We start from the raw sequence: 26,054 nt of genomic DNA, 5'->3' as shown, positions 1-26,054 counted from the left end.
TAAATAAACAAAATCTTTAAAAAAAATAATTGTGAACACATACTGCTTTTCCAACTAGAAATTAAGCTTTTGTAGCTAGAAATTAAGCTTTTTGTAGCTACTATAATAGTTTGAGCCAAATGAGGTTTTCACTATTGGAGGTAATGCTCCTTGTATAATGACCAGCAGAAGAAAGGAGGAGTCAGACCCTTGTGAGTGATGCTCCCATCAGCCAGTTGCTAAGACCGACCCCCCCAACCCTAACCAACTCCAGCAAATCATGATAACCTACAAAACTCTTTTTGCCCTAGATCTATTTAATCTGTTTTTAAACTGTTTTCTTCTAATACGAGTATTAATAAAATGTCTACTAATCTACAGAACGTGTTGTGAAAATACACCATATTTCTTTATTGATGGCCCTGGAATTTCTCCTCTGAGGCCAAAAACAGGGTGTGTATGTATGCATTTGACAAACTCATCTATTTATGATAAACTGCCCTAACCTGCTTCACATATGGCAATGGATATTTTTATAAGCTCTGCTGAAAAGAATCCCATCCTTCAAATTGACAGTTACAGTTTCCCCCAAAAATGTCATTTTGAAAGTTTTTAAAACAGCATTTTGAATCAACACTGCCAACTTTTTAAAGCGTTTAAAAAGATGCAGTTACTCCCTAGGTTCTGCTTCTTTATGACACACATTGTTTTATGGGCAAAGTCCATTCCAATCCATCTCTTACAGACATGTTTTTGTACCATTGTCTATGCCACCTATAAGTATCTTCATGGGCAGTTTTCCTTCCACTACCACAAAATCAAGCAAATAGCACTCCTTTGTACTCTGTTTGTGTGGTTACTATGGTAGTGACCTGGATTTCGCACCTAGGATAACCCTATTTGGGGCAGGGGAGAGAAATAGGGACCAAAAGAATGAAAGAGTAAGTTAGGTCAACGGTCAACACCTTTAAACATTTACTTTTCCCTTGGAACAGACTTTGGCCAAAATCTATAAAACTCTGACCTGATCCTTCAGTTTCCTGGCATGAAAGTACTTAGCATTATGATGCGAACACCATGACACTGGCAAAATCAGCAACCTTTTCCCTGCTCTTAAGAAGCATTACAATTCTGTTTCCCACCATCCCCCAAATTTCCACCTCACCCTCCCCCCAGCCCAAGTCAGGCCCCAATTCACAGGTTCTAATGACCACACAATGGAAATACCATGTGGTAACTGGAAGTCTTTGATGGAAAACAGATGAGAGAGAACACTCTGCTTGTCCAGCACTTTTATATGTACAGCCCTCCCCCAATGCCTTTGAGGATGTCACCGTAAGTAACCCATGGAAAGAGCAGTTATTGAAAGAAATGTCATACATTTTCTATTTTCGTGGGTTTTCTCGTCAACAAGATGACTTCCTTGAATATCTGCTTCAAATGAACCAATGGTTTTCAAGGTAGTTTAGAAAGATCTTCCCCCTTGGGATGCCTGGGTGGTTCAGTGGTTGAGTATCTGCCTTTGGCTCAGGACATGATCCTGGAGTCCCGGGATCAAGTCCTGCATCAGGCTCCCTGCGGAGCCTGCTTTTCCCTCTCCCTGTGTCTCTGCCTCTCTCTCTCTCTCTGTGTCTCTCATGAATAAATAAATAAAATCTTAAAAAAAAAAGAAATACCTTCCCCCTTAAATGATATCCTTTCAAAAATACTCCAACAGTTAACAGATGAAAGCAGCTGATGTGAGAGAAGTGTGGAAGATGCAAGAAAGGGCTGCAGAGCTTCCCCAACAGCCTATCCAGCTACTCCTCAGCTTCCCCATAGAGCTCTTTAGACAACCTTCAGTATCCTAGAACCCCAAGAAACATGATTCGAACACAAATTAAATAGAACCTGCCCTTGTAATCACAGAGTTAATATTCATAGTGTTGACTCTTCCAAGCAATATAAAAGTCTCTGATATGCAGTCATTTTTAACATTCAAAGTCAGAAGCATCACTAATTTTTTTCAACAATATTTTGCTCCATTATTATAAGGAAAATTATGTCACAATGGCTTTTAAAATCTGAGTGTTCATAAAAGTAATAGGCCCGAGTTATTAAAAAACATATTAAATCCTCTTAAATTGTTTTAGAGAAAAAATCATTATATTTCTGGTAATTAGTGAATTAATTAGGAAGCATAAAGCAGGGGCCAGAATTCATGTGAAATCCTATTAGATAATAGAAACTGCAGTACTTTCGGAAGGGAAAGAAAAATATATGCAATGATCCTTATGCCTCCTTGCTAGCCAAATAGATGTCCAGAAATTTAATACATCCTGCCTCACTTTTGTTGAGTCCTCATAAAACTGACAAAACAAAAGACAGGGTAAAGTTTTAAAGAGTCAATAAAAATGTTTTTTAAAGTACTCTGAGTGCCTTAAGTGTTACAGTAAGACTTCATTTCAAAGAAACACAATTAAATGCCATGAAAACTTCTCTGTAATTCTATTATATATCCTCAAGAGACAGTCCCTTGAGATACTACCATTTAATCACTTCCTACTTGAAAACATGAATTTTAATAGCTCATACTATACCATATTGTTATTGTTTGTTGATGGCTTTTTAAAATTATTGGTACTTGTAAATCTTCTCACCAAACAGTGACCCACTTGAGAGTAGAATGTAGGTTTTATTGATCTTGGTTTGGTTACTCATTAATTACTTCAGCATTCCCACTGTATGCTAGCTAGATGCTAAATACTTAGGAGTAACCTTAAAAGTATATATGGAAAAATATCACAGCTCCTTATCCATAAATATTTAAAGTAAAATAACAAAGAATGAGAAAACAAATTATTGCAATGCATTGCCTTGGAGTTCAATGCAGTGGGCCAAGGAACACAAAGAAGTAACAGGGCTCACCTAGAAGAACAGAGCAAAGGGCAGAGCTGCATTCTATGGAAGCTTCAGCTAGGTTTTAAAGACCACTGGGAATTCATCACAAAACATATGATGAAATATAAGATCTGAGGATTTAAGCAGTACCATATATTCAAGAGTCTCATATACCATACTAAGGATTTTGTACTTTATTCTGAGGAACCATTTAAAAAATGAATTTTGAAAAAGTCACTTTGACTATAAACAGAGCCTGGAATAGAAGGAGCAAAACCAGTTGCAGAGAGACCAGTTAAGAGATCTTACAGTGATTCAGGTCCTAAACTAAGGCTGTAGTAATCAAAATAAAGAACGGTGAACATACTTGGAGCTCCTGGGAAGCTCAGTTGGTCAAGCTCCCGACTCCTGATTTTGGCTCAGATTATGATTTCAGGGTCCTGGGATGGACCTGTACTCAGCGCAGAATCTGCTTGCGATTCTCTGCCTCTCCCTCTACTCCTCCCTGCTCCCTCTCTCTCTCTCAAGTAAATAAATAAAATCTTTAAAGAAAAAAAGAATGGTGAACATGCTGGAGAAGTATTAAGGAGAAAGCACTGGCAGGATTTAAAAACTGAGTTGAGAAAACAGATAGCAGTCAAGATAAATCATGGACAATTCCTCAGTTTCTAGTTCTGGCAATGGAGAATAATTGTGAAGTTTACTAATATAGAGAACACAGAAAGAGATGCAAATCTGGTAGGGAAGGAAAGATGTGTTTTGTTTAGGACCTGGGGCGTGTCAAACTTAGAGCTTCTGTTTACATTCCAAGTGGAAATGTGCAGAAATCACACAAGAGGGTGTGAAGAGAGACCTGGTACCTGTGAGGAGTATCCCCTGTTGGGGGGGATACTAGCTATGACAACCATCAGTATTTCAGTACTTGTCAATGAAGTCATGAACTGGATACAATGATCCAGGAGACAGCCAGAGAAGGATGCCTCAGACTCAACTCCTCAGAGCATCCACAGGGGAGACAGAGAAAGTAGAGAAACCTGCAGAAGAAACTGCAAAGCAGCAGCACAGGAGGAAAGAAGTTGGTTGGGAGAGTGAAAAGAACAGTTCTGAGAAGGGAACACCCACCTGTCAAATGATCCTGAGAGACAGCAAAAGTACTAAAAAGAGGCAAGTAGATTTTGTGCAAACGAGCTAATTCATGACCTCTGCAAGACCAGTTTCAGTAGTGAGATGATAACAAAGTGATACAGAAGTTATTGAGGAGCAAACATGATGTGATACTGAGAAAATAGTTCTAACAGAGCTCCCAGCACATATTAAACATTCCAACTGTTCCTAATTTACTTTTGTCTACTGCATGTCATCCTGTCCAAGTTTTTAAATATGCCACAGTACTAAATATGCCAAAGAAATACTAAATAAATGTTTAATGATGGCTTTGACTACAACTGAAACCTCCATGAGAAGTAAGGTAAGTACTCTGGGACACTCACTGTAGTAAAGCATTTAGGAATCTGTTAAACCATTATGTTAGCCGAGTTTCATGGTCCTCAGTCGAAGGAAGCTGAAATTATTAGGCAGAACTGGCTTTGGTTGGTTTTAAGTGTGTATGTTATAAAAATCATTCATTGAGTTGTGTCACAAATCATTTTGTTTTTTTAATGAATCTAAAGGGAATAAATAAAATCTTTATACCTATCTAAAATATTTAGAAAATACATCAAATATAAACCTTATAAAATACAAATACAATATCAGACTAGATCATGCCACAGATTTTGTGTGACTTATTGTTCAATAATTGATTATTATTAAATAATTATTAATATTATTAATTGTGGCACAGGAAAAACTTATGAGTTCTGTCTTTGTATCACCCATTAAATATTAATATTTTTAAATATTAAAATATTAAATATTAAAATATTAAATATTTTCACTAATTCTAGCGGCTTATAAAAATTACAGAATTGCATATTATCATTTGAAAAGAACACTGGTACATAAATATGTTTAAAAAGACATAAGCGGGTAAAATATCTGGTATGAACCAAAGAACAAAAAGCAAAAGTGAAGAGCTATTTTTATACATCTTCCTAAACATGTTTTAACATCTAAGGCAAAAAAGGTAGGCAGTTGTTTATTTACACAGCATCTAGCCGGACAATATTTTCCTCTGTCCTTGTGGGGAGAGGAGGGAAACTTCTGGAAAACAGTTCAGGCCTTTCACTCCATTTGCATGACAACACAAGAGGTAGAACCACCCACTATTGTCTCAGAAGAATCAATCAGAAATTACATTGTGATCTCAACTCTTTGAACTGTTTTTAGTTTACCAAGATTAAAATGTAATTGGTCTCCCATCTTGCATAATACAGGTTTTTGCATATTGACTCTAAATCTAAGAAACTCAGTAAAGAACTTTACATACCAATTATAATGAATGACTTGCAAATACATCTACACATATACCACGTTTAATCATCAGATGAGACATTTTCCTCCTCAGGCCATGGAAACAATGTACACCTGAAGCCCCTCTCATCCAATTCCTGTATTTTCTCTCCACAAATAGCTCCCTCTTCTGACTTCTCAATTTCTGTTAATAAAATAATCAATATTCCAGAGACACACAGCCTCAAGACTTTGGAGTCATCCTTAATGCCAGTCTCCCTCATCCTGGTTATATAAATGGTTGCCAAATACAATGGATTCCACGTAGTCAGCGTGCCAGCAACTTGTGTCTTTCTTTCCATTACTTCTGGCACAATGTAGCTCAGTCCTTTACTATATGCACAACACCCAGATGCATTCCACTTCCTTCTAAGTAGAATTCTAACCACTGGCATTTAGGACCCATTAAAGGGCAGTTTTCTTCACACGCAACCTGTTTAAGGCTTACTATTCTGAAACTTCGCTTCTCCATTTCCTATCATCTTACCTCCCTGTCTTTACTCATGCCATTTCTGCCAACTCAATAATGCACCCATCTCCTCGCACCAAAAAGGCTGCCTGTTGCTTCAAAAATAATCTCAAACATCAAATCCTTTATAATTATTTTATTTTTTCCCATCCACCTCTGACCCAGCCATTCCACCAGCCCTCACTGAAAGCCTGTATCTTGCACAGTTTATAAATACATCTTGAATATTATTTATTTTTGTTTCTGTGTTACATCATTAGTAAACCACTGGTGCCCTGAGAAACAAGAAATGTTCCACAATTTTTTCTCAGTTAGAGGCACCTAATGATCTATCATAATAACATTGATAGTATTTGCTGAATTTAATCATGAATATTAATGCATTAATGAAGATCTGAAGACAAATTAATTCATTAGTGACCCACAAGAAATGAATAAATCAGTCTGTCCACTGGAGCTCTTACTGTCCTTTTTCTATGTATGAAGCCTGTGACTCGGGTTGATTGGGTGCTGATCATCCAAGTTTACCAGTTACTGTCAGTGAAACTTAAGAACTTTAAGTGAATGGATTACATGCAAATAACTTTCAAGCAAAGAAAGTAAATATTAGACCAACTTTGAGACAGGAAATTTCTTTTTAAAAATAACTCCTATTATTCTACCACAGGGAAAATTACCCTTTTAAGTTTGAAAATAAAATGAAATGCTTTAAATTAAACATTTTTTCAAAGCCAACACATAAGTTAATTTGAGGTCATCTGTTTTCTGAATTTTATCTACTAGATTTTCACCTTATGAACACCACTGAAAGGTACTATTTTAAACTATTCTTTAACTGCAAAAAGCAAATGTAGCCACAACACACACACATACACACACAAACTATAAATCAATATAACACTATAAGATTCAATGAAAATAGTGACTGCTTTAAAAAAAAATGCAACCCAAGGTATAGCCAAATAACTCATGAAACTCAGCATGCATTGCTGACTTTGGACATGATCACCAAATTTAACAAGGTGTTCTTGAGAGAAACAAAATAAGACAGGTCCCCAGAGCATCCATTCAAAATGGCAGATGCATCTGAACTCCAGGGTAAACTCCTCTAGGCTAATATTATGGTTGGCCTTAAATAAAAATTATAAAATTTAAATATCTTGTATTTAATACTTCAGAATGCAGAAAAACTTATTGCTAAAGTCTCACTAGCATGCATAACAGAAAAATTAGAGCAATATAGTAAGACCTAAATGTAATCATGTAATTTTTCTTTACAGAGAAGACCAAGAAGAGTTTGACAGAAAAATTTGCAAAATCTGTAAAACATCTGTTCAAGGAAAGAAAAAAAAAAAAGCATTAAATGTCCTGCAATGCAATCTAGGGGAGCACACTTATTTTTTTATAAATAGTATTTCACAAAGTCATTCATCATTGAGTCACACATATCAAAGCTGTTGTAAAAAAAAGAAAAAGAAAAGAAAGAAAAGAAGAAAAGAAAAGAAAAGAAGAAAAAGAAAGAAAGAAAGAAAGAAAGAAAGAAAGAAAGAAAGAAAGAAAGAAAGAAAAGAAAAGAAAAGAAAAGAAAAGAAAAGAAAAGAAAAGAGAGAAATTTGTGCTTTGCAGGTAATCTTTGCTACATGAAATTGGATTGCTGCAAATTACCATTCACTGAATTCTTATAAAGCCCTGACTGCTGCCTGTCACTGTTTGGCGCAATCCAGTAAAAGTTATTTCTCACCACCACCATACCTATAACCACCTACCATCAGCACCCATTCAGCTTGCAAAATCTACTTGGTTCTTTAGCTTATTTTCTTGAATAGATGGTTAAAGACCTTATGAACATCCAAACTCCCATTAAAATCTTCCCAGTACCAAGTCCATGTTTTAAAGCACTTCTGTGTTTGTCCTTACATGTGAATTTGATATGGACATAGCATATCTTTAAGGCATCTGCTCGAAGTTGTTTTTCTGACACTAAGTCAAAGATTTGAACTGACCTGTGAAACTGTTCTCAAATAATTATTTTAACTACTGACAGTCGATAGCTGGCTAAGGTTAAGAAGCCAATATGTTATTTTAAAAACAACAAAATTAACTGGTTTATATTGTGACAGACTACTTATCTTTGGCATCATCAATATATTAGCTTCCCTGTACTCATGTGTTATTTCTTATAGGTTTTAATGGGAAAATTGGTAAGAAAATAATCAGTCTTCATCAGTCTTATTCCATCTCTCTCCCAAAACCTACCATCTGTAAAAAAAAAAAAAAAAAAAAATGTTTCTGCGGTGAAAAAGGAAAGAGGTTATCCAACTATGAAACTGACTAAATACATGCCATTTATGCTGTTCTATGTATAGTATTAGAAGATCCACATTCCTAAAGTCTGGATGGTAGCAGGATAAATCTTGCTAAGTAGGAAGAAGGGGGTCAACAAATTTCTGATATAAGACATGAGTTACATTCCTGGAAGCAGAAAAAGTTATCCAACAGATACTCTATCATCTGATGTAACTCTTCATTTTATAGGTTAGGAAACTAAGGTGTAAGCAGGCAGGAGATTTTAGTTCTAGGAAAGTAAACTAAATTAGGAAGGTCCAAGTAAAAGTACCAAAGGTTTTGACCAGGCAAAACTCATTCACTGGCAATGGCTTATTCAAACTAACTTACACAGGAAGGAGACCTGCTCCCATAACTGAAAAGTTAAGAAGTAGTAAAATCTTCAAGTCAGGCTTGATCCAGTGGTTCAATAAAATAACCAAAGACCCATTTCTCCATGCCACCATTTTAACTCATTATTCCAAAACAAGGGGCACAATTATTGAGGCTAAATATTCCCCTTGCTCAAGATCACCAAGAAAGAAAGCACAGTTGTTCAAAACTGCTCGCCCACAGCTCTGTGATTCACTTCGATTAAATTGGCTTAGGTCACATGCCCAACCGGTACATAGCACTACAGCCAGAAGGATGAAATACACTGATTGTCTTGATTGGAGCTACATACAGGAAGTGGAGTTAGCTTCCCTGGAAATTCACAGATACTCAGAAGGAAACCACCCGCTGTCAGAAGTGGCAAATGAAGCCAAATACTCCACCCCACCAACCAAGTCTGAGACACATTCTGATTCTGTATCTCAGACTTTTGCCTCTGCCCTGTTTTATAGTCCGTGTTCCAAGAAATCATGGTATGCAAAACAAAAATATATTTACCATAAAAAGAAGCAAAATGCCACAAAGTGCCCCTATTCCAAATAAAGGTGGTAGAGGCACAGATCCCCCAATAGGCTCTTAGACTTCCCCCCGCCTCATCCAAATTTCATCATGTTGAGAAGCAATATGTAAAACAAAGAAATTATTACTTTTCTCCAATTTATGAGTACAGGAATTTTTGCCTAGAATTACAAGAACAAGAAGTCATTATACATTATTAATTGATATAGTTCAGATGATAGGGTGATTTCTGGAATTTTATAATCCAACTTTCCTTGCTTATCCCAGAAGTAACAATTAACTACCTACCATTCCAAATAGGAGTAATGCAGATATGTCAAGTGTTCTAAAAGCCTAAGTGCAGAGTAGAAAAGGAAAATCATTTTCAGAAGGAAGAGAAATTTCTTCCAAAAATGAGAGTCCCCCGAATGATATATGCTAGTGAAGAAGTAATATCCTTAAAGTGGATCCTACATTATATGGAAACAACTGAGTGTTAATGGCAGCACCCTTGTGAGTAGTTTATTCCTCATGTTTTTTAGCTCCATACTATTTTCTCAAGACCCAAAGTGTGAACCAGACCTTTTAGAAGATCATGGTCAAGGAGATTTAGAGCCTAAGGATGGCTCAAGTCAGTTAAGCATCTAACTTCCACTCATATCATGATCTTGGGGTCCTGGAATCCAGCCCCCTGCAGTGGCATTGGGCTTTCTGCTCAGTGGGGGGGGGGGGGGGTCTGTTTGTCCCTCTCCCTTTGCCCCTCCCCCACTGCCAATCCTGTGCACGTGTGCTTGTGCACCTGCTTGTGCTCTCTCATAAATAAATAAAATCATTTAAAAAGAAATTCAGAACCCAAATTATCTTTGAGTTGAAAGATCATCTAGTCTAGTGCATTTCAAACTGCCCAGGGCAGGCACAAATAGAGCAAAGGGAGTTTTTGTGTTTTTTTTTAACGCAGGCTCCAAACTCCAGTGTGGAGCCCAATGCAGGGCTTGAACTCACGACCCTGAGATCAAGATCTGACCTGAGATCAAGAGTCTGGGGGCTCAACCAACCAAGACCCCAGGTGCCTCATGAGCCAAGGAAGTTTTATAGCCACCCTCTTCCCATGTTACATCTCTAAGAAGAACATGTCTGATTTTATCTAATCTATAAAAATAGCTTCTGGAAAAAGACTTCATTTGAACAAACAACTCTGGATCTGAAACAATAGTCAACCTAAATGTGTTACACTCTTGTTCATATTTTTTTTTAAGATTTTATTTACTTTTCATGAGAGACACAGAGAGAGAGGCAGAGATATAGGCAAAGGGAGAAGCAGTCTCCCTGCAGGGAGCCTAATGAAGGACTTGACCCCAGGACTCCAGAATCAGGACCTGAGCCAAAGGCAGACATTCAACCACTGAGCCACCCAGGTGCCCTCTCTTTTTCTTTTTAAATGCAGGTTATTGTGGTAAAAACAGTTAACGTAAGACCTACCCTCTTAAATTTTAAGTATACACTACCGTATTGCTGCCTACAGGCACAATGTTGTACAGCAGATCTCTATGGCTTATTCACCTTGTTTAACTGAAACTTTATGCCTGATGATTGGTAACTCCCCACTGCCCTTTACTCAAGCCCTGGAAGCCACCATTCCATTCTTTCATTCTATGAATTTGGCTATTTCAGATATCCCATGTAAGTGGAATCATGCAGTATTCAACTTTTTGTGAGTGGCTTATTTCACTTAGTATAATGTCCTCAGGGTTCATCTATGGTGTCACATGCTGCAGAACTGCCTTGCTTTTTAGGGCTGAATAGTATTCCATTGTATGTATAAGCCACATTTTCTTTATCTTTTCACCTATTGATAGATATTTGGGTTGTTCCCACATCTTGGTAATTACAAGTACTGCTGCAATGAACATGAGAGTGCTAATTATCTCTTTGAGATCCTCGCTTCAATTCAGAGGTCAGATGCTGGATCATGTGGTAGTTCTATTTTTAATTTTTGAGAAGATTCCATATGGTTTTCCATAGCAGCTGCAGGGTTTTGCATTCCCACCAACAGTATGCAAAGCTTCCAATTTTTCCACATCTTTGCCAACACTGTCGTCATCATCATTGTCTTTATATTATATATAATATATATTATATATTATATATAATATTCATCCTGACAGGTTTAAAATGACAACTCACTGTGGCTTCGATTTGCATTTCCCTGATGACTAATAACATTGAGCATTTTTTCATATACCTGTTGGGCCATCTGTATGTCTTCTTTAGAGAAATGTCAATTCAAGTCCTTAGTTCGTTTTTTTTTTTTAAGATTTTATTTATTTACTCATGAGAGACACAGAGAGAGAGAGAGAGAGGCAGAGACACAGGCAGAGGGAGAAGCAGGCTCCATGCAGGGAGCCCAATGTGGGACTTGATCCCAGGACTCCAGGACTCCAGGACCATGCCCTGGGCGGAAGGCAGGCGCTAAACTGCTGAGCCACCCAGTGATCCTCCTTAACTCATTTTTTTATTGGGTTACTAGGCTTTTTAATATTGAGCTGCAGACATTTTTATACACTGGAGATTAACTCTTACCAGATATATAGCTTACACATATTTTTTCCCATCCTATAAATTACCTTTTACCTCTGCTGTTTCCCTGGCTGGGCAGAAAGCTTTCAGTTTGATGTAGACTCACTTATTTATTTTTGTTTTTTGGCTGCCTATGCATTTGGTATCACATCCATGAAATCACTGTCAAGATTAATCCTATGAAGATTTCCTCTATGTTTTCTTCTAGGAGTTTCAAAGTTTCAGGGTTTTAAGTCTTTAATCCATCTTGAATTGGTTTTTGAGTATGGTGTAAGATAAGGATCCAATTTCATTCTTCCACATATAGACATCCAGTTTTTCCAACACCTAAATTGATTCTTTTTCTTTTATTTTTTTTAAAGATTTGAGAGTGAGTGTGGGCATGGGTTTTGGCAGAGGGAGAGGAGAGAATCTCAAACAGGCTCCCTACCAAGCATGGAGCCCAAACATAGGGCTAGATCTCACCACCCCAAGATCACAACCTGAGCCAAAATCACAAGTTTGACACCACAAATTGAGCAACCCAGGAACCCCAAAATTATTTTTCTATTTGAAAACCTAAGTCCAAGAAGTTTCAATTATTTGTCAGTAACCCATGGAAATGCCAGGACTTGAATTGAGGGCTTTGGAATCCATTCAACAATTACTGTACAACTACTATTAGTAGTTGCCAATTACCAAAAGGTGAATTGGAATGTCTAAACAATCCCTCCTGGTTCAATACTTCCTTTCATAAACATAAAAATTCAGAGTATGTAAACCTACTGTATTCATATCCCAATTCTGCTTACTTGCTATGTAACTACAAAATAGTTCTTTCAGGGGCACCTGGATTGCTCAGTGGTTGGGCATCTGCCTTTGGCTCAAGTCATTATCCTGGGGTCCTGGGATCAAGTCCTGCATGAAGCTCCCCACAGGGAGCTTGCTTCTTCCTCTATGTCTCTGCCTCTCCTGTCTCTCATGAATAAATAAATAAAATCTTAAAAAAAATAGTTCCCTTGATATTATTTTATTTTTTCAATACTAGCCAATTACTAATTGAAGTATAATTAATATACAGTGTTATATTAGTTTCAGGTGTACAATATAAAGATTTAATAATTCTATACATTACTCAGTATTCATCAAGGTAAGTATAATCTTATTTACTTCACTCATCCCCTTACCCACCTTCCTTTTGGCAACCACCAGTTTGTTCTCTATACTTAAAAGTTTATGTATGTCTTTTTTGTTTTGTTTCTTAAATTCCATATGAGTGAAATAATATGATATCTATCTTTCTCAAGCTGACTTATTTCACTTAGCATTATACCTTCTAGGTCCATCCACGTTGTTACAAATGACAGGGTCTCATTCTTTTTTTGTGGCTGAGTAATAGTCCATTGTATATAACTACCAGATCTTCTTTACCCATTCACCTATGAATGGACACTTGGGTTGCTTCGACATCTTGGCTAGGTAAATAATGTTGTAGTAAACAGAGAGGGAATATATCTTTTCGAATTAGTGTTTTCATTTTCTTTGGGTAAATACCCAGTAGTGGAATTATTGGATCCTATGGTATTTCTATTTTTAATATTCTAAGGAATCATCATACTTTTTTCCACAGTGGCTGCACCAATTTGCATTCCCATCAAGAGTGCGTGAGGATTCCTTTTTCTTCATATCCTTGCCAACACTTGTTATTTCTTGTCTTTGTTGTTGTTGTTAGCCATTCTCATAAGTAGAAGGAGATATTTCATTGTGATTTTGGTTTGCATTTCCCTGATGATTAATAATGCTGAGCATCTTTTCATGTGTCTGTTGGTCATTTGTAGGTCTTCTTTGAAAAAATGTCTTTTCAGGTCCTCTTCCCATTTTTTATACAGATTTTTTTCATTGTTGACTTGTATAGGTTCTTTATACATATTGGTTAACCCTTTGTCAAATATATCATTTGAAAATATCTTCTTCCATTTAGTAAGTTGCCTTTTGGATTTGCTGATGGCTTTTTTTGTTGTGCAAAAGTTTTTTATCTTGGTATAGTTCCAATAGCCAAATTTTCCTTGTCTCCCTTGCCTGAGGAGACAAGTCTAGAAAAATGTTTCTATGCCCAATGCCAACGAAATTATTGCCTATGTTTTCTTCTAGGAATCTTATGATTTTGGGTCTCACATTTAGGCCCTTAATCCATTTTGGCTTTATTTTTGTATATTGTATAAGAAAGTGGCCCAGTTTCATTATTTTGCATGTAGCTGTCTGGTTTTCCCAATCCAATTTGTTGAAGAGACTTTTTTCCATTGTGTATTCTTACCTCGTCATAGACTACTAACCATATATGAGTAAGTTTATTTCTGAGCTATTATGTTCCACTGATTTATGGTACTATTTTCGTACCAGTGCCATAATGTTTTGATTACTACACATTTGGAGTATATCCTGAAATCTGGGATTGTGACACATCCAGCTTTGTTCTTCTTTCTCAAGAATGCTTTAGCTATTCAGTCTTTTGTGGTTCCATACAAATTTTAGGATTATTTGTTTCAGTTCTGCAAAAAATGTTGTTGGTATTTTGATAGGGATTGCATCAAATCTGCAGATTACCTTAGAAAGTATGGTCATTTTTGACAATATTGGTTCTTCCAATTCATTAGCATGGAATATCTTTCCATGTTAGTGTCATCTCCAATTTCTTTCATCAATGATTTAGAGTTTCAGATACAGGTCTTTCACCTACCTCCTTGGTTAAATTTACTCCTAGGCATTTTATTATCTTTGGTACACCTGTAAATGGAATTATTTTCCTAATTTCTCTTTCTGCGACTTGTTAGTGTACAGAATTGCACAAATTTCTGTATATTAACTTTGTATCCTGTGAGATTATTGAATTCATTTATAAGTTCTAATAGATTTTTAGTAGAGTCCTAAGAGTTTTCTATATATAGAATTATGTCATCTGCACATAGTGAATGTTTTATTTCTTCTTTACCAATCTGGATGTCTTTTACTTCTTTTTCTTGTCCGAATACTGGGGTTAGGACTTCAGTTTTTCACCATTATATTAGCTATGGGTTTTTCATATATAGCCTTTATTTTGTTGAAGTATGCTCCCTCTAAATCTACTTTGTTGAGATTTTTTTTTAACATGAATGGATTTATACTTTGTCAAATGGTTTTTCTGCATCTATTGAGATGATCATATGTTTCTTACCCTTTTTTTGTCAATGGTATGCATCATGTTATTTGATTTGCCAATACTGAACCACGCTTTCACCCCCAGAATAAATCTGACTTCCTGTGGCCAATGATTTTTTAATATATTATTGAATTTGGTTTGCTAATATTTTGTTGAGGATTTTTACATCTATTGTCAACAGAGATACTGGCTTATAGTTATACATTTTTTCCTAGCATTTTTATCTGGGTTTAGAATGAAGGTAATGCTGCCCTTACAGAATAAATTTGGAAGCTTTCCTTCATCTTCTCTTTTTTGGAATAGTTTGAAAAAAAAAAAATGTATTAACTTTTTTTAAATGTTTGGCAGAATTAACCTGTGAAGCCATCTGTCCTGAGCTTTTATTTGTTGGAAGTTATTTTTAATTATTAATTCAATTTCATTGCTAGTATAATGGGATAATTTCTTAACTCTTCTAAGACCTAATATTCTCATCTGCAAATAGGAATAACAATGCAAATGCTAAAAGATTCAGATAAAAACTATGAAGTACACTTGAAATGGAGAAAATATTAAATATGTGCTAAATACAAGTATTAGTTTAAAATAACTCAGAACACTATTATGTATTCTAATACTGAGTAGGCAAATTTGTGTTTTTTGTTTTTCATTTTAAATTTTTACCAACACATACCTAATAAACGCAGAGAAGGATAATCAACAGAATAATTATAACTAAAGTGTCTGATGAGGAAAAGTTGTGTAAAATGGATTTATACACAGGGATATCTTGCATGGTTATAAGTAGTTGAGATGCACACTGGAAAAGCAGTTAATGAAACAGCACTTTTGATGTGAGCTCCATTGGAATGAAAGGATCCAATGGCACCACAGAAGCAGTGACAAGTACTCTATGCAATTGGCCCTTCAGAACTCAAAATAAAGGGAAATTTTTAGTACAACCTAAAGAAGAAATGCTGGCAATGGCTAAACGAGTGCATAATTTGGTGTCTAAATAACAAATGACAACTTTGAGCTTATGAGAGGAAGTTGCAAGCATAGCTTAACATTTATAATAGTGAGGTTGGTTTTATAGATCATTAGTATTAAGTTGATTCTTATTCAAAATAAAGACTACCAAATAAATAAATAAATAAATAAATAAATAATTAAATTAAAAAGACATACCAAGGAGCCATCCAGAGACAAAATCTGGTTTTAAGGAATAATTTTTCACAAAGTAATAGTGGGCTGACAGATTATTTTACATGGAAAGATAATCAGGTAGTAAAGTTGAGATAATGTCTTGGAGTCACAATGATGAGGAAATTACCATTAAGATTCCACTCTGCTTTAGATTTGCAATCTTATCACCAACTTTGAAAAAACAAAAATAACAGTTGTATTAAAATAAGACTATCGACAGACTACTGAAATTATTTTTTGTATTTTGCAGAAGTGAATTTTGCTCTTAATATACATAATGTTTTACTTGTGGTTTGCTCTATATATTACACAGTGCTACTATATTAATAGTAAGACAGAAGAGCATATAAATATCACACACCAACACATGCACACAAGAAGTATCTATGTTAGAGATACATATAAGAAACATGCTTACAATTCTTTATAAACAATAAAGAATATAAATCATAAAGAATTCCTAATCCAAGATTATTTATTTGAAATACAAGAATCTCTTTTTTTAAGATGAGTATATTTTGGTTACTAAAAATGAGCTCTACCTATTTTTTTCCTTCACCAACTTCCAAAAGATATTTCAAAATTCATAAAAATCTCAATATATCATTTAGTTTTAACACTATCAACCAGCAAGGAGACAGGTAATACTTATCTTCCTACACAATACTGTATTTCTACTCTAGGCCTATTGAAGTGTGGCTCTAATAATTCTGTTCACATGTCAACATTAAACAAGCTAACAGCACTCTCTGAGGTCATACTGTACTTCAAAAATATCTTGTTTCATCCTCTAGAGGAAAGACAGGTTCAGAATGCCAAGCAGATTGCTTGAGACTAAGAAAAACAATGTCAGGGCCTGGTGAAGAAGTAAGAGTTTCAGTTCTGCCACTACAATTCTTTAAAATTTAGAAGTAACTTTTTTTGGTGTAGATATATGCAAATTAATGGTTAACAGGGGTAAAACACAATTACTTAACCCCTCTAGAGGAAAAAAGATATTAAAGCACATAAGTCTGAACACATTACTCCAAAACTAAATGTTCACAGATAACCATGATAAGTTATCTCCTCTCAAAGAACACATAAAAGTTGGTTGTTTTATTTTCACTCTTGGAAAACACTAATTTACTAGTGTCAAACGGAAATGGGCACTCAAATTAATTATGGAGCTATTTGTGATTTGTTTTTCTCCCAAAAATGTAATGAAGTGAGTATTCTCTGAAATAGGGGTCACTGTTTAAAATCAGTCAGCATTTGGCATGTTTTGTGTTCTGCTTATGCTCCTTGGCAACAACAGTACAGTTAACCAGAATTTTTTTTTACTGCTCTTTCTGGGTATGTTTGACAACTCCTCACTCCCACAGTCCTTTAACATGGGGCTTCCTCAGTCAGGGATGCAAATCCCACACTGAGCCCATAAAACAATTAGTGGGAGGCCTTGGCATTGCATCCAAGTCCTTCATAAAAAGCCAATGCAGCCAGCTCTGTGAAATTTGACATGTGGGGAGCCTCCATAAAACTCTTTAATGGAAACTGGGGGCTTCTTCTGGAAACGGTTGAGAAGCTAGGCCCTAGCTATATAATTAATGTAGTTATTTAACAAGAGACAATAAGTATTTCAATAAAAATAATCAAAAAGCAATAAAAAAAACCTTTAAAACTCTAGGTCATATTTTACATTTATAAAAGAAGTTGAAACTACTCTTTAGAAAAAGGAGTTTATTGTTACATTTAGAAGAATTTGTCAGAATGCCTTTTAACTAATATAGAAAACACAACTAACAGCTTTTTTCCTCTTTCTTCACTGTACCCATGTCCAATTTTTTAAATTTAAATTCAATTTGCCAACATATAGCACCCAGTGCTCATCACATCACATGACCTCCTTATTGCCTGTCACCCAGTTACCCCAACCCCCCACCCACCTCCTCTTCTGCAACCCTTTGTTTGTTTTTCAGAGTCAGGAGTCACTTATGGTTTGTCTTCCTAATTTTTCCCCACTCAGTTCCCCCCTTTTCCTTATGGTGCCTTTCACTAATTCTTTTTTTTTTTTTTTAAGATTTATTTATTTATTCATTCAGAGAGAGCGAAGAGAGAGGCAGAGACACAGGCAGAGGGAGAAGCAGGCTCCCCGCAGGAAGCCCGATGTGGGACTCGATCCTGGGTCTCCAGGATCACACCCCGGGCTGCAGGCGGCGCTAAACCGCTACACCACCGGGGCTGCCCGTAATTCTTATATTCTATATATGAAAGAATGATAATTGTCTTTCTCTGATTGACTTATTTCACTCAGCATAATACCTTCAGTTCCATCCACATCCATGTAAATGGTATTCAGCCTTTCTAATGGCTGAGTAGTATTCCGTTGTGTATACATGCCACATCTTCTTTATCCATTCATCTGTCGAAGGACATCATGGCTCCTTCCACAGTTTGGCTACTGTGAACATTGCTGCTATGAACATTGGGGTGCAGGTGTCCTGTCGTTTCACTACATCTGTATCTTTGGGTTAAATATCCAAGTAGTGCAATTCCTGGGTCATAGGGTAGTTTGATTTTTAACTTCTTGAGGAACCTCCACCCTGTTTTCCAGAGTGGCTGTCCAGCTTGCATTCTCAACAACCGTGCAAAAGGGTTTCCCTTTCTCCATATCCTTGCTAACATTTGTAGTTTCTTGTCTTGATTTTAGCCATTCTCACTAATATAAAGTTGTATCTTATTGTGATTTTGATTTGTATTTCCCTGATGACAACTGATGTGGAGCACTTTTTCATGTGCTTGTTGGCCATGTGTGGGTCTCCTTTGGAGGAATGTATGTTCATGTCTTCTGCCCATTTCTTGATTGGATTGTTTGTTCTTTGGGTGTTGAGTTTGATAAGTTCTTTATAAATCTTGGATATTGGTCCTTTATTTGATATGTCATTTGCAAACACCACATCCAATTTTTGTTTTGTTTTATGATTCTATTTTTAATGGAGATATAACTGACATACAGTGTATTAGCTTTAGATATACAACATGATTTAATATATGTATATATTGCAAAATGTCTATCATCAACCACCAGATTGTTACAAACTTCTTTCTTCTCATAAGAACTTTTAAGATCTATTCTCTCGGGGATCCCTGGGTGGCTCAGTGGTTTAGCACCTGCCTTTGGCTCAGGGCGCAGTCCAGGATCGAGTCTCGCATCGAGCTCCCTGCATGGAGCCTGCTTCTCTCTCTGCCTGTGTCTCTGCCTCTCTCTTTCTATGTCTATCATGAATAAATAATAAAAATCTTAAAAAATATATCTATTCTCTCATCAACTATCAAATGTAAAATATCATTAAATATAGTCACTATGCTGTACATTGTATCCCAGACTTATAATATCCAAACTAACAGATGCAGAAAATATATTGGTGATTGCCAGAGGCAAGGAAATGGGTGTGGGACAAGGGAGTCAGGAGGTACAAACTTTCAGTTAGAGGATACATAAGTCTATCACATCTGTTTTTAAAACTCACATAAAATTGTGTCTGAAGAATCTTCCAGAAATTCTGAACTCAAGAACAGTGAAAATTTGCAAGAACATACTTTTTCCACCAGTGTCACAATAATCCAGTACAGAGTTTAAAGAATCATTAATATTCATAAACAATTCAAAGACAATTACTTCCAAAGAATAAAGAATATGACAACAAAATAACAGTACTGTCCCCACTTTTATTCACCAACTTTTTCCACGGGAGAAAAAAAATGACTCAAAGTATCTCCTAGGATAATAACATGATCCTAATCATGGTCTTGGGGGTCACATTTTTAGAAAATTAAAGTAAGCTATTTGTACACTGTTAATCTCCATTCCCATATCAAGGGCTGGATGACAGAATCATAGGATTTAATCAAAATACAGAAATGGCTCAGCATATGATACATGGGACATCCCCAGCATACAGAAGGAAGGAGGCTGTCCCTTTTGGCCACAGGAGAGTATGGGAAGGAAAGATGGATGAAGAGTAAGAAGATCATATTTAAGTGATTCTCACAAAAATCAGACTATCTGGCCTAAGCCTTTGGGTGGGGGTGCTGGTAATGGGTAAGTAAAGAAATGTCAATTAAAACATCCAGTTAGTTATACGGCAATCTTCCCTAGAGACTCACATCTCATACATAACCTGAAGAAGGCTGCAGGCCTCCAAAATGTTTTATTAAACACCAGATGAACACCTATTCGTAGGTCACAAATCCATTAGCCACGTTACAAGTAGCATTTTTAAAAATTTATTAGAATAATTTAGAAAAGAGTAAGTTATGTCTCAAGTAGCAAGTGTAAGTGCTGGTTTGTGAAACTTTTGCTATCGTGATGTACCAGTTTTAAATTCATTTCTTATATTTCGTAGCATCACAGTGTGAAAGTAATTGCCCTAGGAGAAGACCGATGCTCAGTTCAACTCCATACTCTACAAGACGTGGAAATATTTATGCAGCTTCGAAGAGGGTGGTGCTAGTTACATATACCTAAGACAGTGCTTCTGGGTATCCATGGGTTGGGCATGGCTTGCAGGGATTCAGAACTTCCCACAGATCCTAAAGAGAGGTACACCATCCAGCTGAGAGAGTCGGTAGGCTGGCAGAGGCCTACGATGAGGATAAAGGGCTGCTTTACAAAACTAAAAGTAAACAGGAGATAAAATTAAGAATTCAAAAAAATTAAGAATTCATTTCCTGAATTGCTTTAGTGGTACATACCTACATGTCTACCCAGAAGACCTGCCACCCCTCAACAGACATATGTATAGATTTAAATCAAATCAGGCTCCCAATAGCAGAGAACTCACAACAAAGGAGAGAATACTGAATGGAATCATTGTCACAGAAGTAAATCCTGCGTGACAGGTAGAGATGCCATTTACTGAGTAACAAGGGAAAGGTTAAGAGAAAATAAAATATTGAGTATTTTACACCAAAAAGAATAAGTCAACCAGAAGTGGCCTAATCCAGAAGAAGCTAAAATACTACTAACTGGCAAGGACATATTCTTAATAGCCAGATACTCCTCAAAGAGTAAGCTCATGTCAAGTTTAAATATGTTAAAGATACAAGTTGCATTTCTTATGAATAATACTGAATAAAACTATCCCCTTGCTACATCCACCATTTAAGATGAGCCTACACATAAGAATAAAGCATTTGCTTTCTTACTAAAACACTATGAGATATATATATTTATACAATTTTAACAGAATTTCCTAACACAAATCTGAGAAAAACTAAAGAAGAGTATCTTTCATTCTAGAATAATTTTAATTGAGGGACGCCTGGGTGGCTCACTGGTTGAGCATCTGCCTTTGGCTCAGGTCGTGATCCTGGGGTGCTGAGATCGAGTCCCATTTCAGGCCTCCTACAGGGAGTCTGCTTCTCCCTCTCCCTATGTCTCTGCCTCTCTCTGTGTGTCTCTTATGAATAAATAAAACCTTTAAAAAAACAATAATTTTAATGGAAAAAATCCTTTTGTTATTATTTATGGAGTTGATAAGATGATAAAATGTGCATATATACAAACAAGTGGCAACTATGAAGTAACAGAAATAATCAAATAAGGTTATAACTGAAAGTTGGTATTTTCCTTTATACTTTCATTTACATCATTTCTTTATACTAATGTTTATAATGTTAATTAAATGTGCCTTGATTTCAAAAATATTTATTTAGAGTCAAGAGAAGATCTAACATTTGTCAATCTGTAAAATTATACTCAAATTATTTAAAAAATAATTTTAGTTATATTTTACAACTTAGTCCAAACTAGAAAGATCAAGTTCAGTGTATTTTTTGCAAGGATGGGGGGGGGGGGGGGAAGAGGTGAGAATTGGTTCAGAAATAGTGATTCAAAATGGTTTTGATAACTATCAATTTCCCTGAAGGTATTAAAACTTCAGTGGTTTTTTTCCAAAGTAGAATTCAAATAATTCATGTTCTTTCCAGGTTGTGGTTTTAATTAATTATAAAATGGAAGGGAAAAAGGAAAGGGCAGCTAAAAACAGTCAATGCCAATGAAAGATGGATGATCCAAATACTCAGTTTTAAAGATTTCAAAGCATGGACAGGTGACTTAATATACAATAATACCTTCAAAGCTACAAATGCAAATTAAAGGCTTTTTATTATCGGTACCTGCTAATATTAAGGAGGTCACATAAATTTTTTAAATTTGGAGTAAATTATCTCTAATCATTCTGAAGTCACCTTCAACAGCAAACTTTCCAATTTAAATTATCAAAACTTCCCTAAGAGATATTATATAATCATTAGCTCTATTATGTGCCATAACAAATGCATTTCCTATAGTGTAATGTATTACTACTTAAATATATGTACATTATGAGGTACATGTTAACACCTTACAATTCTAATAAGTTTTTTAGACAGCTTTTTAGTCAAAATGGGATTAAATATGTTTTCACTTTAATCTGTATGGTCTCTTTTTCCCTTATTCCCCATGACCACCACCTCTTGTTTGGATCATCCATTTCTTTTTTTTTATATATAAATTTATTTTTTATTGGTGTTCAATTTGCCAACATATAGAATAACACCCAGTGCTCATCCCATCAAGTGCCCCCCTCAGTGCCCGTCACCCAGTCACCCCCACCCCCTGCCCACCTCCCTTTCTACCACCCCTAGGTTCATTTCCCAGAGATAGGAATCTCTCATGTTCTGTCTCCCTTTCTGATATTTCCCACTCATTTTTTCTCCTTTTCTCTTTATTCCCTTTCACTATTGTTTATATTCCCCAAATGTATTTCTACTGGCAGATCTTGAATATTATCATCAATTCCAAATGTTTTTCTCAAGAATCACTTATTCAAACATCTTAAAGAAACCATCAACTTCTCTCCTCCAAGCCTACTTACTATTCAACAGTATCCAGGAAGACAATTCTTAGTTCATTGGAACCTCGAGTTCATAAACTCTTCAATTCTCTCAGAATTCATCATCCTTCTTCCCTGAATGCTTACTTATCTATCATCAAGCTCATAGTTTCAATTACCAAGTATATACAATCCGACCCAAATGAAAATTCTGTGTTTCAAGCCTATATATTCAACCCAATATTATAAAACCAAGCTCATTTGCTTCACCCACAAATCTGGCCCTTTTTCAGCACTCTCTCTCTTAATGAATAAGTTCCATATCTTCAGTTGTTGTATAAGCAAGAAATCTAGAAATCATTTTGAAACTACCTACCTTCCTCCCATTTTTCCAATCACCAGATCCTGTCCATTTCATACCCTACTCATCCTTCAAATTTGTCTGCTTCTCTCCATCTCTATCACTCAAACTCAACCCTTTAATGACCCACCTCTATAAATCAAATAAACCTCCACATCTCTGAAAGCATCATACATGTCTCCTTCATACCACTTATTAGTACTGCAATTTTACATTTTGTGGTGTGATTATTTGAATAATATATATCTTCCACTAAATTTGCACTGTCCAATAAGACAGCCAGTAGCCAGCACATGCAGCTATATAAACCTAATTGTAATTAAGTAAAATTAAGGATTCAGTTCCTCAGTTACACTAGCTGCATTTCAAATATTCAGTAGCCACATGTGCCCAGTGGCTACCACACTGAACAATAAAGATATATGCTTCCAAAATCACAAAAAAATTCTATTGAAAAGTGCTACACTAAAACATAAACTCCATGAGAGCATTTTGTACCCACCATCTACCACCTATCACAGAACCTGAAACATAGTTTCCGGTTCTCTATCTCTCTCTCTCTCTCTCTCTCTCTCTCACACACACACACACACACACACACACACACACGGAATGAACTAATTAGTGAGAATGAACATAAGACAACAGAATGGTGACCAGAAATTACCTTCTAAACACCACCTATTATTTGGCACATCTCTTTACCACTCTAACATAACCTCTTAAGAAAGCAAAGTTTACATACGATTCTAAGAGTACTGGAAATTTGTGATTCAAACCTGTCCTACTATGAATCTCATTGACTGCTGTAGTCCCAATTCTCATAAGGGTTAACAAAAGGAAATGACTTTTTCAAAATAAAAAATTATTGGCAGTGACAGAAATTCTGCATCTCATTCCAAGAGTTTTTTGTTACTGCTGTTGTTAGTAATCTTAAAAGAATCATTACTGCCTCTGAGATAAGTAAGTTTATAACTTAATAATGTAGGTCACAGCATCTGTTGTTGAAATGGAGATAGAAAGCACAATCTCTGCTTATGAGCTATATAATACATTGGAAATTATTACCTAATGGGATCTTTACTAGCTGTAACTAAAATTATGTTCAAGTAAAAAAAAATTAAATCAAATCCTCATGAACCCAAGGATTTGCACCTCTCCCAAAAGCCATATATATTCTTGAATGCATTTAAAAGTATTTTTTTCCAAGACTTACAAAAATTCTGAACAATTTTAAGGAAAACTGGCTTTGAAAATTGGCTGGAAAAAAAGTAAATAACTAAAGCATGTACATAATGAAAAATAAAGCATGTACTAAATCAGAATGATGTGCATGAAATACTAGATCAAAACTTAACATTCAATTCTAAGACTTTACCTCCCTAAATTTCAGATCCTTATGTGCATTGGAATATGTCTGGCTGATACTGGAATAAGGTAAGAAAAGAAAAATGCTTTTATAGGACATCCCAGAATCACCTGCAGGGCATTCTCAAGCTAGAAATTTTTCTCAAACCCTTTTACTCTCCTTAGAAATTTTAATACATCCTCGCTGTGGAGACCTCTAGTCATCTACCAAAGATGTGTCGTTATCTTCAATAGCACTGAGTTGTCAAGAAGCAGTGGTCCAGCAGGTGACCACATTCCCCTTACTCCTGTGGCATTTTGGCAGGGCCCTATGCCTGATTCTCATTAAGGGAACATAAGCAGAGTGACATATATGTCACTTCTGGGCTTAGGTAAATTAAAATCTTTTTTTTAAGATTTTATTTATTCATGAGAGACACAGAAAGAAAGAGGCAGAGACATAGGCAGAGGGGGAAGCAGGCTCCATGCAGGGAGCCTGATGCGGGACCTGATCTCAGACCTGGGGACCACGCCGTGAGCCAAAGGCAGGTGCTCAACCACTGAGCCACCCAGACGTCCCAGGTAAATTAAAATCTGATAGAGTTCCTCAACATTCTCACTTCTCCTATATGGCATTTGGCTGGAGAACCCCCAATGCAATTTTGGAAGCCACATGCTGAAAAGGTTTAAGCATCTGTTGGCCTAGATCCCCGAGCAACTATAAGGAGCCAAGCGCACTCCCTCCTGCCTAACCTCCCACCCACTACCTTATTACCAGTCAAAAACTCATTCTGTATTTAGGCAAGAAATAAATATCTAGAGTGTTAATCCATTTGTCTTTAGAGATTCATCTATTACAAAAACCAGACTGATCTTGGCAAATAAACCCCTCCATGTGGACATACCCTCCTACCACTGCTCAAGATCAAGAGTTACTGTTATGGTAAGCCACCATTTCATGGTAATATGTTATTATGTAGATATACAGGGAGGACTAAAGGGAGGATGAAAATGCTATGACTATAGTATTACCTAGTACCTTTCAAATCTCTCATATTGGGATATCAGTTATCAGGCTTAATCTACATTCACTTGTGCAAGTATTAAATAATTTAATATTGTATTATCTCTACAAATGCTTTGGTAAATATCATGAGGTCAATAAAATTTTCTGCATTTCTACAAACTACACCAAAGACCACAGCTACTAGAAACTGAACCATACATTGTAAAATCTGGCAAAAACAAATTGCCTATAGTTCTTAAACACACCATGAGATTTTACAAAGAATGGCACATTCTTTGTTCATATTAGCCAATAAGCTTCATGTTTCAAAACACAGCTCAGGTGTAACCTCCTCTTGGCAAACTTCTCCCCACCCTCATTCCTAGATAGAGTTAATCATTGCCATCTCTTGTCCTTTTCACACTATATTGTAATTTAATGGTTTATATATCAATTCTCTCTTCTAGATTCACTAAGGAAAAATTTGAATCTCAGAGGCGGGCACCAAGTCAGTGAAATTTGCACTCTAAATAAACACTGATGAATGAATG

The 26,054-nt window shown here is 36.0% G+C and overlaps 1 protein-coding gene and 1 long non-coding RNA gene across 3 annotated transcripts in view; one reads left to right on the top strand and one right to left on the bottom strand.

The window, feature by feature from the left end:
- Nucleotides 1-26,054, bottom strand: part of BMPR1B (bone morphogenetic protein receptor type 1B) — a 392,960-nt gene that overhangs the window by 215,377 nt on the left and 151,529 nt on the right. Inside the window, exon 1 of one of the 2 annotated variants that reach the window (XM_077882919.1) lies at nt 1,004-1,112. The exons of the other annotated variant lie outside the window; for it this stretch is intronic. The gene's annotated coding sequence lies outside the window, so the exon portion shown is untranslated. Of the gene's footprint in view, nt 1-1,003; nt 1,113-26,054 lie in introns of those variants that run through there. 2 annotated transcript variants of the gene reach the window in all.
- Nucleotides 1,067-26,054, top strand: LOC144304369 (uncharacterized). The gene is made up of 4 exons (XR_013371263.1): nt 1,067-1,314; nt 24,544-24,587; nt 25,341-25,440; nt 25,971-26,054. It is a non-coding gene; the product is annotated as an uncharacterized LOC144304369 (long non-coding RNA).

Source organism: Canis aureus, chromosome 33 (genome assembly GCF_053574225.1).
Source record: "Canis aureus isolate CA01 chromosome 33, VMU_Caureus_v.1.0, whole genome shotgun sequence".
NCBI lineage: Eukaryota > Metazoa > Chordata > Mammalia > Carnivora > Canidae > Canis > Canis aureus.
Note: the sequence above shows the minus strand (reverse complement) of the source record. Positions and strands in the feature narration are given on the sequence as shown.